Genomic DNA, 13,416 nt, shown 5'->3' with positions numbered 1-13,416 from the left:
TTGTGTGGCAGAAATAGACAATAAAATCTAAAACAGAGAAACTAAAAACAGTCCCAAAGTCTCAAAGAATATTCTAAGGTCAACTATAAATATACTGACCTCCAACTACAAAAGGTGGTCGATGACTTGTCATTTCACAAGAGAATAACATTTTGAAATATGTGCCCAGCTGTATGGGTCTAAAAGGATGATGAGCAAGGATCAGGGGCTGTTGCATTCAAAGGAAACTGGGAAATTCCATGTCATTAGAAAAGCCTAGAAGTGAAACCTGAGTGACTGATCAGGAGAGCCTGCTCTACAGGGATAAAAGGGAAGAAGGGGCTCCTAACGCAGCCTGAGTCTTGCCAAACATGGGAGAGGGTGGAGAATGGGGAGGGAAAACAGATGTAGAAAGTCAGTGGCTTTCCTGAAATATAAATGGGTTTTTATGTCTAATATGGGGAAAAGGTTGACAATTACAAACAGATTTCATGAAACTGAGTTGGTTTATAGGAGTGGGTTCAAACAGAGTTTTAAAAGGAAAGATTTGGTTGCTTTCTCTGAGCCTGGTACGTTGGTCCATTCAGCAGGGCCAGGAGAAGCACTCTAGATCCTGCCTCACCACTTATATACTACCCCAGATGCTTTCAGTCTCTAGAATGAAAGCCTCCTAAAGGAGAACTGTTACTTTCTTTAGTAAATTATTTGTTTCTTGGTGGTGAGGCTCAGAAGCTATCATATATTTTACTCAGTTATTTGATGGTGTAGAGTGAGCCCAGGTGATTTTTTTTTCTTTTTTTTTTAGCTATACATAGTGACACATATATCAACTTGGATTTAATCAAGTTCTTTATACATATAAACAAAGGTTTATAGTTCCTTTGTGGAATATGCCAGCACAAAGTACCTTCAGCCCCACTGTAACATGATCTGCCTGAAAGAGCAGTAGAGTAGAAAATTCTAGAGCTGTTTTTGTTATGGAGGTGGAGGTGAGAGGGGAGAGTGCTATCTCCCCCCTCACCTGCTTGGGGGAGTCCATACAATTCTGCTTGCCCCCACCCAGCCACAGATGATTGGACCAGAGGTGGATAAGGGCTTCCATGCAGTTGTCTGTGTTATACCCTGCACAAAGAAAGGGAGTGGCTGGGCTCAAGTGAAACCCTGGCTCAGGGCTGTATCTGCCTGGCTGAAGGAAGGATGCCTTTTCCAAGTAACACTAATGCACCCCAGATGCCTTATGAAAGCTGGGTGAGTTAAATGCTTTTTCTCCCAGGCAAATAGGATTCCTAGGATTTAAAACTATAAATGCAGATGTAGATGCAACTGGGTCTGAGAACATGGAGAGAGAGCAAACACATAGAGGAGAAGGTGTAGAAAACCAGGCAGAGACCTCACAGAATGTGGAGATACAAGCTTCATAATGATCTCCAGCTGGGTTTCTGGACCCAAGTGTTCTGACTTGGGTTCCTGGCTCTCTCACCTAGATTTCACTCCTTGACATGGGCTGGTTCAGGTGCACTTCTGGTGGTTACAACTAGTGTCGCTTGGTTGAGGCAAAGACCTTGTGAAAAGCTGCTCCCCAGGTGCCTTTGAGATAAATCATCTGATTCCTCTGCCCAGTCAGTATAACTTTACCTAATGTTTCACTGCTGATGACAGTAGAAAAGTGGTTTTCAAGGGCTAGGGAGAAGGGGAAGGGGGTACTAGAGTTCAGTGGATATAGAGTTTCAGTTTTGCAAGATGGAAAATTCTATAGATATATCACACAACACTACTGAACTGTATGCTTCAAAATGGTTTAGAAGATAAAGATAATGTTATGTTTTTCACTACAATAAAATATATACATATAAAAGGTGATAGGCTATCATTTGCTAGTTCTGAGAGTTGCCACACTTTTTTCTAAACCAGTCCAACTGCAAAATGAACCCACCTTAGAATGGTAAGTGTTGCCTGCAAAAGAAAAAGTGGAAAATGGTAGTTGTTCCATCAAATAGCTTTCTACTTCAATAAAAGTAGCAACAACCACTAATTCAAGGCATGAGGTAGAAGTCAGCCCCTAGCTTTCTGAAGCTAGAGCCCAGCAGGTGGACTTCTGTTAGGTCAGGGTGCTAGCTGGTTTTGGAAGGTACACAGAAGTAAATGGGGAGATGCTGACTTCTGAACTCACTGAAATTCAATATCCAGTGAAGCAGATTGAATTTGTTGGCCTTAAATAGCAGGAAAGTTGCAGACTGAACTCATTTTGCAGATCACAAAGCAAGAGTCATTCTATGGGAATGGTCCCTCCGTGGGGAAATAATGAATATTAGGGATAGCCTTTTTGGTGACTCAGACAGTAGAGGATCTGCCTGCAATTCAGAAGACCCAGGTTCAATTCCTGGGTCAGGAAAATCCCCTGCAGAAGGGAATGGCAACCCACTTTAATATTCTTGCCTGGAGAATACCATGGAGCCTGGTGGCTACAGTCCATGGGGTCCCAAAGAGTTGGACACAACTGAGTGACTTACACTTTCACTTTCCACTTTCCCTTGCCATAAAAAACAAAACGGAAACTGGGGGAAATAGAATTAGAAGAAAGAGCATGGCACCTTCTGGGCCTTCATACACAGATGATGCCAATGGTGGGCTCACTCCCTTACTTAACTGTTTTTTTAATTTTTATTTTGTTTTATATTATAGTTAATTTACAATGTTGCATTAGTTTCAGGCACACAACAAGATGATTCAGTTATACATATACATATATCCATTCTTTTTCAGATTCTTTTCCCATATAGGTCATTACAGAATATTGAGTAGAGCTCCCTGTGGTATATACTGCAGTTCCTCACTGGTTATCTATTTTATATATGATAGTGTGTATATGTTAATCCCAAACTCCTAATTTATCCCTCCTTCCTTTCCCCTTTGGTAACCGCATTTATTTTCAAAGAATGCTTCACTTCTTAAGTTTCAAGACAAGTATAAAAGTGAACATTTATGATACCATATTGTAGCTGTCTCTTGTCTGCTTTTTCCTCTCTTTCTTTTACTCCAACTTCATCTCCAACTGGGGGACTGGGAGATGGCATGTCTGCATGGGTTCTCCCTCAGCCCTTACCCCAATTTTGCCTTGAGGAAGCCCAATGCCCTCTTGTAGGTCCTGTCTGCACTCTAGTCTCCATTCCCTATAAAGGGTCCCTAATGAGGCAGGGACAGCATTGAGTGGTGAAGAGAGTACAGGTATCCTAAGATGGAGCTACAAGCAGGTATGCATTTCCTACTGGCCTGGCCTTCCCCCACCAACCCTCACCCACTTTTCCCTCAAAATCAAAGGCAAAAATGCCAGTGTTCTGAGCCCTTGGATGCCTTTTTTAGGGACACCTTCTAGGTCTTCTACTGAGAATGTTTATAATGAGGGCAGTAAGATTTGGCTTCTTAATTCCCAACTTGTGCCCAAAGTGATACAAAGGGCAAAAATGTGCCACTATCTGGACTGTGCAGACTCCTGGAGGATAAGGCTAGAGCTCTTATCCTTATGAAAGCTTTTCTGGACTTAAATGTTAGTTGCCTTCTATTTAAAAAGAGACAAGTGCACATGACTCAGGCCTTTTATTGGGTACATGGTTTCTCAAAATCTACTTCTAGTTCCCTGAACAAGTTGTACCTTTGGATAATCTTGTATTTTTTGTTTTTCCATTTTTGCCCCAGCTCAGAGGCACTCCACACTTCACTTTCCAAAGCCTTACACTGACAAGCAAGTGTGGTACATAGAGCTGGTACTCAAAAAACCATGTCAACTTATTACTGATTTTAACTTTCTCTTTCCAGTTACTGTGTGTGTGTGTTTTTTTGTTTTGCTTTGTTTTATGAAATAATTATATGGATTTATTTTATTTTATTTTTTCCATTTATTTTTATTAGTTGGAGGCTAATTACTTTACAATATTCTAGTGGGTTTTGTCATACATTGATATGAATCAGCCATGGATTTACATGTATTCCCCATCCCGATCCCCCCTCCTACCTCCCTCTCCACCCGATTCCTCTGGGTCTTCCCAGTGGACCAGGCCCGAGCATTTGTCTCATGCATCCAGCCTGGGCTGGTGATCTGTTTCACCATAGATAATATACATGTTTCGATGCTGTTCTCTCGAAACATCCCACCCTCGCCTTCTCCCACAGAGTTCAAAAGTCTGTTCTGTACATCTGTGTCTCTTTTTCTGTTTTGCATATAGGGTTATTGTTACCATCTTTCTAAATTCCATATATGTGCGTTAGTATACTGTATTGGTCTTTATCTTTCTGGCTTACTTCACTCTGTATGATGGGCTCCAGTTTCATCCATCTCATTAGAACTGATTCAAATGAATTCTTTTTAATGGCTGAGTAATATTCCATGGTGTATATGTACCACAGCTTCTTTATCCATTCGTCTGCTGATGGACATCTAGGTTGCTTCCATGTCCTGGCTATTATAAACAGTGCTGTGATGAACATTGGGGTGCACGTGTCTCTTTCAGATCTGGTTTCCTCGGTGTATATGCCCAGAAGTGGGATTGTTGGGTCATATGGCAGTTCTAATTCCAGTTTTTTAAGAAATCTCCACACTGTTCTCCATAGCTGCTATACTAGTTTGCATTCCCACCAACAGTGTAAGAGGGTTCCCTTTTCTCCACACCCTCTCCAGCATTTATTGCTTGTAGACTTTTGGATAGCAGCCATCCTGACTGGACTGTGTGTTTTTCAAGTGACATTTTTCAACTAGTAAATGTCAAAAGTATCTAGATTGAATTAAATATAAAGAAAAGGTCCAAAGCTGAATTTTTAATTAAAAAAAGAAAAGTATTCACACAACCTTGGCTAATGTGCGAGATTACAGTTAAGAAAACAAAATACCATTCTGCTAGGAAGATGCTCTGCTGTCTTGAGTCTGAGAGCATTAAGGGCCACCTCTTACAGTCAATGATTTATATCAGAGTATTTTAAGTTTTCTTGTTTTTTGTGAAAACCCTGGTGAAGAATGAACACTTTTCTGAAGAAGCCAGGAAAATCTTATTGATATATAGCATAAAAATCTACCAACATTGGGCCCAGGTGTGTGTATTCTGAAAAAGTTCTGGGTACACACTCCACTAAAAGAATTGCCAACATGGCAAGTCTGGGCTGCAGAGCCCCCAGAGTCAAACATGGGTCTTGGGAATCTTGATCATTATTATCCTGTTTTGTTCAGCTCTTGCTTCAATACCATACTCCCTTTGAGGTGGACAGAGTTCACTAGAACAAAAGCCCGTGTGATACATTCTGACCCCAGCCGCCTTTCCCTTGCACTAGGGAAACCACAGTTCTCAAGTGAGTGCTATGGGGAAAGTCTGGGATTTGAAGCCTCATTTGAATCTCAACTCTAGCGCCCACGAAGTGTGTAACTTTTGCAGCTGAACCTCTCCAAGCCTATTCTTTCCTGCATGAAAAATACCTGAAACTGTTAGGAGTCTTTGATAGCAAACAACAGTCCAATTTTAGGTAAATTAAGCCCAAAAGAGAAACTTACATATTGTTGGTTTTGGGTGTACAGCAAAGTGATTCGGTTATTTTTTGCAGATTATTTTCCATTACAGGCTATTACAAGATACTGAGTATTGCTCCCGGTGTTATACAGTAAATCCTTGTTGTTTATCTATTTTATGTATAATAGTTTGAATCTAACAGATTAATAATGCAATTAACAATACAAATAATAATTAATATACAGTTAGCAATACCACACTCCTAATTTACCTGCCCCCTCCTTTACCCAGAGGTACAGGGGCAGAGAATCCAGCTGCCAGTGCATGAAACACAGGAGATATGGTTCAATCCCTGGATTGGGAAGATCCCCTGGAGTAGGAAATGGCAACTCACTCCAGCATTTTTGCCCGGAAAACTTCATGGACAGAGGAGCCTGGCAGGCCACAGTCTATGGGGTCACAGAGAGTCAAATAGGACTGAACATGTCTATGCACGCACATTCCTGCCTTTCCCATTTGGTAATCAGTAGTTTGTTTTGTCTGTGAATCCACTTCTGTTTCATACATAGATTCATTTGTACTATAGATTTGTACTATAGATTCTACATATAAGTGATATCATATGATATATGTCTTTCTCTGACTTACTTCACTTCATATGATCATCTCTAGGTCCATTCATGATCCTGCAAATATCTCATTCTTTTTATGGCTGACTTATAGTGGTGAATCCACCTGCCAATGCAGGAGACACAGGTTCACTCCCTGGGCTGGGAAGATCCTCTGGAGAATGAAATGATTCTTGCCTGGAAAATCCCATGGACAGAGGGGCCTTGTGGGCTACAGTCCTTGGGGTTGCAAGAGTCAGACACAACTTAGTGACTAAACTACCACCACTTTATATATACTACATATTCTTAAACCATTCATCTGTAGTTGGATTTTTCCATGTTTTGACTATTGTAAATAGTGCTACTATGAACATTGGGATGCATGTACCTTTTCAAATTAGAGTTTTCATTTTTTCCAGATATATGTCCAGGAGTGGAATTCTAGATCATATGGTAGCTCTATTTTTAGTTTTTTTAAGAAGCCTCCATACTGTATTCCATGGGCTTCCCCACTGACTCAGCAGTAAAGTAGCCGCCTGCAATGTATGGAGCCACAAGTTTGATCCCTAGGTGGGGCAGATCACCTGAGAAGGAAATGGCAACCCACTCCAGTATTCTTACCTGGGAAATCCCATGCACAGAGGAGCCTGGCGGGCTACAGTCCATGGGGTTGCAAGAGTCAGACAATTTAGGACTAAATCACCGCCGTCACACTGTTTTCCATAGTGGTTGCCTCAATTTACATTGTCACCAACAGTGTAGGAGGATTCCAAAAAGGGAAATTACTGAGACAAGGAGGGTGCCTCACAAAATCAAAACAGCTGCTGAAGGGACAAGGCGGGTAGCTCTGGGATCCAAGACACAGGAGATAAATGCAATGTATTGTATTGTTTGGCACCTACCCTTCACTCCTCCCTTCATTTATGCCCTTTTGCCATATAACTTTGCAGTACCCTCCCGTAAGAGGTGGGAAACAATAACTCTGGACTCAGCCATATGACTCATTTCAGTCAATGAGTGAGTAGATGTGATGCAGGGAGAGGCTTGAAATGGCTTCGTCCATTGAGATTTGCTTGTTCTTGCACCTCCACCATCCTCATGAGAAGGATGTGCTCAGACAAATCTGTTGGAGGATGAGAGACATGAAGAAAAGTGAAAGCCAAGAATTATAGCATACCCATGCAAAGTAACACTCACATGGCAAATGTTCTGGGTGCTCACAAACACACATACTCACTATTTCAGTGCATGTCTTCCAGCTGACAGCCCAGGCATCTCTTTACCTGAGGACTTTTTCTGACTGCAAAATTCTGCTCTACCCACAGGTTGGGCAGACGGGACAAACTGGGAAATTAGCAACCTTCTCGAGTAGTCCTCCACAGTTGACCATGATCTCTCTCATGCCCTCTGCTGGCAGAACGCTGGGATGCTTGTTCCACACTGTCCCAGAGACACCAGCTGAATTCACAGTTCCATTTGCCCATAGCGGAACTTGCATGATTTCACATACTTTATTTGCTACCTTTCCATACTTGTCTTACTTTTCTACTCCCCTAACATTATTTCTTGGGATTACCTCCCCAGTAAACTCAATGCACTCAAATCTTTGTCTCATGATCTGCTTTTATGGAAATCCAAACTAAGACAGTCTACTTTCACCTTGGGGCACAAACTGTAATAGGGAAGAACCTTTATATTCTAAGTCAATCACTAAAGGGATGTTGCCTATAAATTTAGATTATGCATAATGGCTCATCCGTGGGAACCCTGCCTCCTAGTAATGAGTGTTAAGTTAAAATACCTTTGTTTAGCTCATAGGAAACATCCTGACCAGGCCCACATGTGAATAACTGCAGGAAGGAAGAAATTAACATATCCCCTCCAGAGGCTAACTGGAACCAGGATATCTGTGACTTTACTTCCTCCCCTTTTAGTATAAAAGAAACCTGAATTCTAACTGAGGCAAGATGGCTCTTTGGGACATTAGTCCACCAACTAGCTTGGTCTTCTAGTTTTCTAAATAAAGCCACTATTCTTTGCTCTAACAACTTGACTCTCAATTTATTGGCCCATCATGTGGCAAGCAGTACAAGATTGGACTCAATAAAAAAAAAACCAAGGTCACATTCTTTTTTATACTCAAGTTAACTCAGAGCCCCATGTTACTATAGTGAAATGTACTTCCTCCCCTTCCTTACTCCTCCCATAGTGATCCCAAGCATTCCCAAAGTCAGTATGTATATAACAAAATCTAGGAATAAGGGTCACCACTAAGAGACTGGATAGTGGAAACAGGGCAGAGGAAAGATTTAGATTTTGGCTTTCTACATTTCTACATTATGTGGATTTTTATCACGTGAATGTACCCAAAGTCTGCCTCAGATGATATCTGAGAGGGGAGTTTTTCAATTCTTTACTGAGTTCAGGTAAATGTCAGATTAGCACCTGGTTACATAGGCTTCACCTGCAGGAGGAAACACCAAAGAAACTGAGGGTCAACATAAATACCTAGTACCTTCTTATAAAACTAAATCCTCTCCAAACTCAACCAAACATAGCTCTTGACTCAAAAGCCTTTCATCTTTATTACAGGCTACTCTATAATCCTCTCACTCATCTGAATCTTCAGAGAACAAGATCATTATCACCAAGAGGATTTCATTAACTGAATTCTCAGTGAGTCCAGCTTTAATGCTGTTGATGACCTAATTCTTGGAATGACTCTGTCCACTCAACCCACTCTCTTCCTGCCACTTTCTCCTAAGTGTTCTGAGAAACTTCAGAAATGGTTTAAAAACAATCTCAAAATTTGGACCAAACATCTGTAAGCTATGGTAGGCATGGACCATGCCTGGCAGGCACAGATCCTGCTGCCTCATCTCACTGCTATCATCTTCCTGGTAATGCACAGGAAGCAGAAGGAAACCAGGGAGGAAACAATACTCTACCTGGGGCAGGTGAGTCAACCAGCAAATGAAAGCCAGGTGGATTGAATGAAAGGTGGATGCCAGTGCCAATGCACCTTGAACAATTAATTATTCTCCACCTTTTCCAACTGTAATTCACAGAACTTAAATACAATTACTTTCAAAGTAATTAAGTAGTTTACCTAATGTGTCTACAAGTCAAAACAATAGCACATTCTTAATTTGATTGTTACTTTATGAAAGACATCAGTTCAGTCCAGTCGCTCAGTTGTGCCCAACTCTTTGTGACCCCATAAACTGCAGCACACCAGGCCTCCCTGTCCATCGCCAACTCCCGGAGCCCACCCAAACTCATGTCCATTGAGTCAGTGATGCCATCTAACCATCTCATCCTCTGTCGTCCCCTTCTCCTCCTGCCTTCAATCTTTCCCAACATCACATACAAACACATAAAAAATAACCTGAAGTAATTTTCTCAGGAACAGTGCCCCTCCCTATACTTTGAATGACTATACTATACTTTGAATGACTGCATTTGGAACTGAGGACAGGTGTGATAGAATGGCATTGTCAAGAAATCATGCTTTTGAATATTGCCTTTTTAAGCCTCAACAGATATTTGATTATTTGTTCGGGTGCAGCCCCTGGCACTCATCTTTACCAAAGACAGTTCACCGTGAGTGTGCAAAATGGTGAGACCTCTATGGAGTTTAATGTGACAGTATCTAGCAAACTTACAAATGATTTCACACTTTGACTCACAAATACCACTTCTAGGAATTTATCATCTAAATTGTATTTGCATATATACAAAAAGATATTATATACAAAGTTACTCATTGAAGCACTTTAATTTCATATTATAACACTACATATAGCACTAAATAGCTAAAAATTGGGAATTAATACAATTTGTAATTTGACAGACATAATTTGAAAATATTAAACCAAAATCCAGCAATAGGGAGCTTTAAAAAACTGTGGTATGTCTGCACAGTAGACAACTGTACAATGCAAAAGGAGGAAAGAAGAAACACTCCATATTTTGATGTGAAAACTTCTAAAAGGGGAATATATGAGAAATATTTGCAAAAAGAAAACAAATGAAAGGGAACAAGGGGAACAAAATAGATGGGGACAAAGTAAGCATGATATTTATCGATGCAAAATTCTGTGTATTTTGAATCTCTGCTTTTTGTAAAATTTTTGAGTCAATGATGCCATCCAACCATTTCATCCTCTGTCATCCCCTTCTCTTCCCACCTTCAATCTTTCACAGCATCAGGGTCTTTTCAAAAGAGTCAGTTCTCATCAGGTGGCTAAAGGATTGGAGTTTCAGCTTCAACATCAGTCCTTCCAATGAATATTCAGGACTGATTTCCTTTAGAATGGACAGGTTTGATCTCCTTGCAGTCCAAGGGACTCTCAAGAGTCTTCTCCAACACCACGGTTCAAAAGCATCAATTCTTCAGTGCTCAGCTTTCTTTATAGTTCAACTCTCACATCCACACATGATTACTGGAAAAACCCTCTCCTATTATCAACATCTCTCACCAGAGTGATACATTTGTTGCAAATGATAAACCTACATTGACATAGCATTATCACCCAAAGTTCATAGTTTACATTAGTGTCCATTCATTATTATATTGAACATTCTATGGGTTTGGACAAATGTATAAAAACCTGTATCTCAGGTGGCTCAATGATAAAGAATCCACCTGCCAATGCAGGAGAGGCAGGTGACTCAGGTTAGATCCCCGGATCAGGAAGATCCCCTGGTGTAGGAAATGCCAATCTGCTCCAATATTCTTGCCTGGAAAAATCCATGGATCAAGGAGCCTGTTGGGCTGAGTCCACAGGGATCACAAGGATTCGGACGTGACTGAGCCCGCGCATGCACACACACACACACACACACACACACACACACACACACAAAGTAGTTTCACTGCCCTAAAAATTCTCTGTGTTCCACTTTTTCATCCCTACCTCCTTGCTAACCTCTGGCAACCACTGATCCTTTTACTGACTGTAGTTTTGCCTTTTCCAGAATATCATATAGTTGGAGTTTTACTGTATGTAGACTTTTTGGATGGGCCTCTTTTACTCAATAATAAGCATTTAGGATTCTTCTAGGTCTTTTCATAGCTTGATTAGACAGCTCGTTTCTTTTTAGCACTGAATAATATGCCACTGTCTGGATGTACTTGTTTATTTATCCATTTACCTACTGAAGGATATCTTTGTTCCTTCCAAATTTGGGTGGTTATGAATAAAACTGCTGTAAACATTCATGTGAAGGTTTTTGTGTGGACATAAGTTTTAAGCTCCTTTGAGTAGATACCAAGGAGCATGATTACTGGATCCTAAGGTAAGTATATGTTTAGTTTCGAAGCAACCACAAAGTGGCTTCCAAAGTGGCTGTACCATCTTGCATTCCCACTAGAAATGGATGAGAGTTCCTGTTGCTCTACAGCCTCACCAACATTTGGTGGTGTCAGTGTTCTGGGTCTTGGTCATTCTTACTAATGGTATCTCATAGTTGTTTTAATTTGCATTTCCCTGATGACATCTGATGTGGAGCATCTTTTCATTTGCTATTTGCCATCTGTATAATCTTTTTTGGTGAAAGTGAAAGTGTTAGTCTCTCAGTCCTGTCCGACTCTTTGTGACCCCATGGACTGTAGTCCTCAGGCTCTTCTGTCCATGGAATTCTCCAGCAAGGGTACTGGGATGGATTGCTATTCCCTTCTCCAGGGGATCTTCCCAACCCAGGGATTGAACCCAGGTCTCCTGCACTGCAGGCAGATTCTTTACCACCTGAGCCAACAGGGAAGCCCATTCTTCAGTGTTAAGGTCTTTGGTCTACTTTTTAATTGGGCTATTTGTTTTTATATTTAAGAGTTTTAAGAATTCTTTTCATATTTTAGGAAATATTTATCAGATATATCTTTTGCAAATATTTTCTCCCCAAGCTAGTAGTTTATCTTTTCATTCTATTGACAGTGTCTTTTGCAGAGAAGTTTTTAATTTTAATGAAATTTAGCTTATTAATTCTTTCTTTCAAAGATCATACCTTTGGTATTGTATCTAAAAAGTCATCACCAAACTCAAGGTTATCTAAATTTTCTTTTATGCTGTCTTCTAGGAATTTTTTAAGTTTGCACTTTACATTTGGGTATGTGATCCATTTTTCTTGGGTTTGGGATTTTTAATTTTTCTTTATTTTTATTGAAGTATAGTTGATATACAATATTATATAAGTTACAGATGTAAAATATAGTGATTCACAATTTTAAATATTATACTTCATTTGTAGTTATTATAAAATATTGGCTATATTTCCCATGTTATACAATATATCCTTACTGCTTATTTTATATGTTATAGCTTGTACCTCTTAATCCTCTACCCTTTTACTTCCTCTCTCCTCTTCCCTTTCCCCACTACTGGTAACCACTAGTTTGTTCTCTATAAGGAGGGTATGTGATCCATTTTGAGTTAATTTTTGTGAAGCTGTAAAGCCTTAGATTCTTTTTTTTTTTTTTTTTAATGTGAATGTCTAGTTGCTTCAGCACCACTGTTGGAATTTTTCTCCATAGTTCTGCTTTTTCTCCTTTGTCAAATATCAATTGGCTATATTTATGTGGATCTATTTCTGGGCTCTCTATTCCATTCCATCAATCTATTTGTCTGTTCTCTCACCAATACCACACCCTATTGATTGCTATAGCTTTATAGTAAGACTTGAAATTGGTCGTGTCAGCACTCCAATTTGTTCTTCTCCTTCAGTACTGTGTTGGCTATTCTGAGTCTTCTGCCTCCCCATACAAACTTTAAAATCCATTTGTCAATAGACACAAAGTACCTTGCTGTATTTTAACAGGCATTGTGTTAAATCTACAGATCAAGTTGGGAAAAACTGACATCTTGACAATATTAAATCTTCCTATCTGTGAATATAAGATTTAGTTATGCTTTGATCTCTATCATTAGAGTTTTGTAGTTTTTCTCATATAAATCTTGCCCTATTTTGTTAGTATTCTGTTTTGTAGGGAAGCTAATGTAAATGGTATTACACTTTTTATTTCAAATTCCGCTTGTTCCTTGTAAGAAAATGTAGGAAAGCATTTGACTTTTGTATATTAACCTTGTATCTTGCAACCTTTCTGTATTCACTTGTTAGTTGGAGAAAGTTTTTTATTGATTCTTTTAGATTTTCTATATAGACAATCATGCCATCCGCAACACAGATTGTTTTATTTCTCTGTTTCTAAACTGTATTCCTTTTATTTCCTTTCCTTTATTATTGCATTAGTTAGGACTTTCAGTATGATATTGAAAGCAGTGATGAAAGAGGACATCCTTGCCTTGTTCCTTGTCTTAGTGGGAAAGATTTTGGTTAGG

This window comes from Muntiacus reevesi, chromosome 2 (assembly GCF_963930625.1).
Source record: "Muntiacus reevesi chromosome 2, mMunRee1.1, whole genome shotgun sequence".
NCBI classification, from domain to species: domain Eukaryota; kingdom Metazoa; phylum Chordata; class Mammalia; order Artiodactyla; family Cervidae; genus Muntiacus; species Muntiacus reevesi.
Note: the sequence above shows the minus strand (reverse complement) of the source record.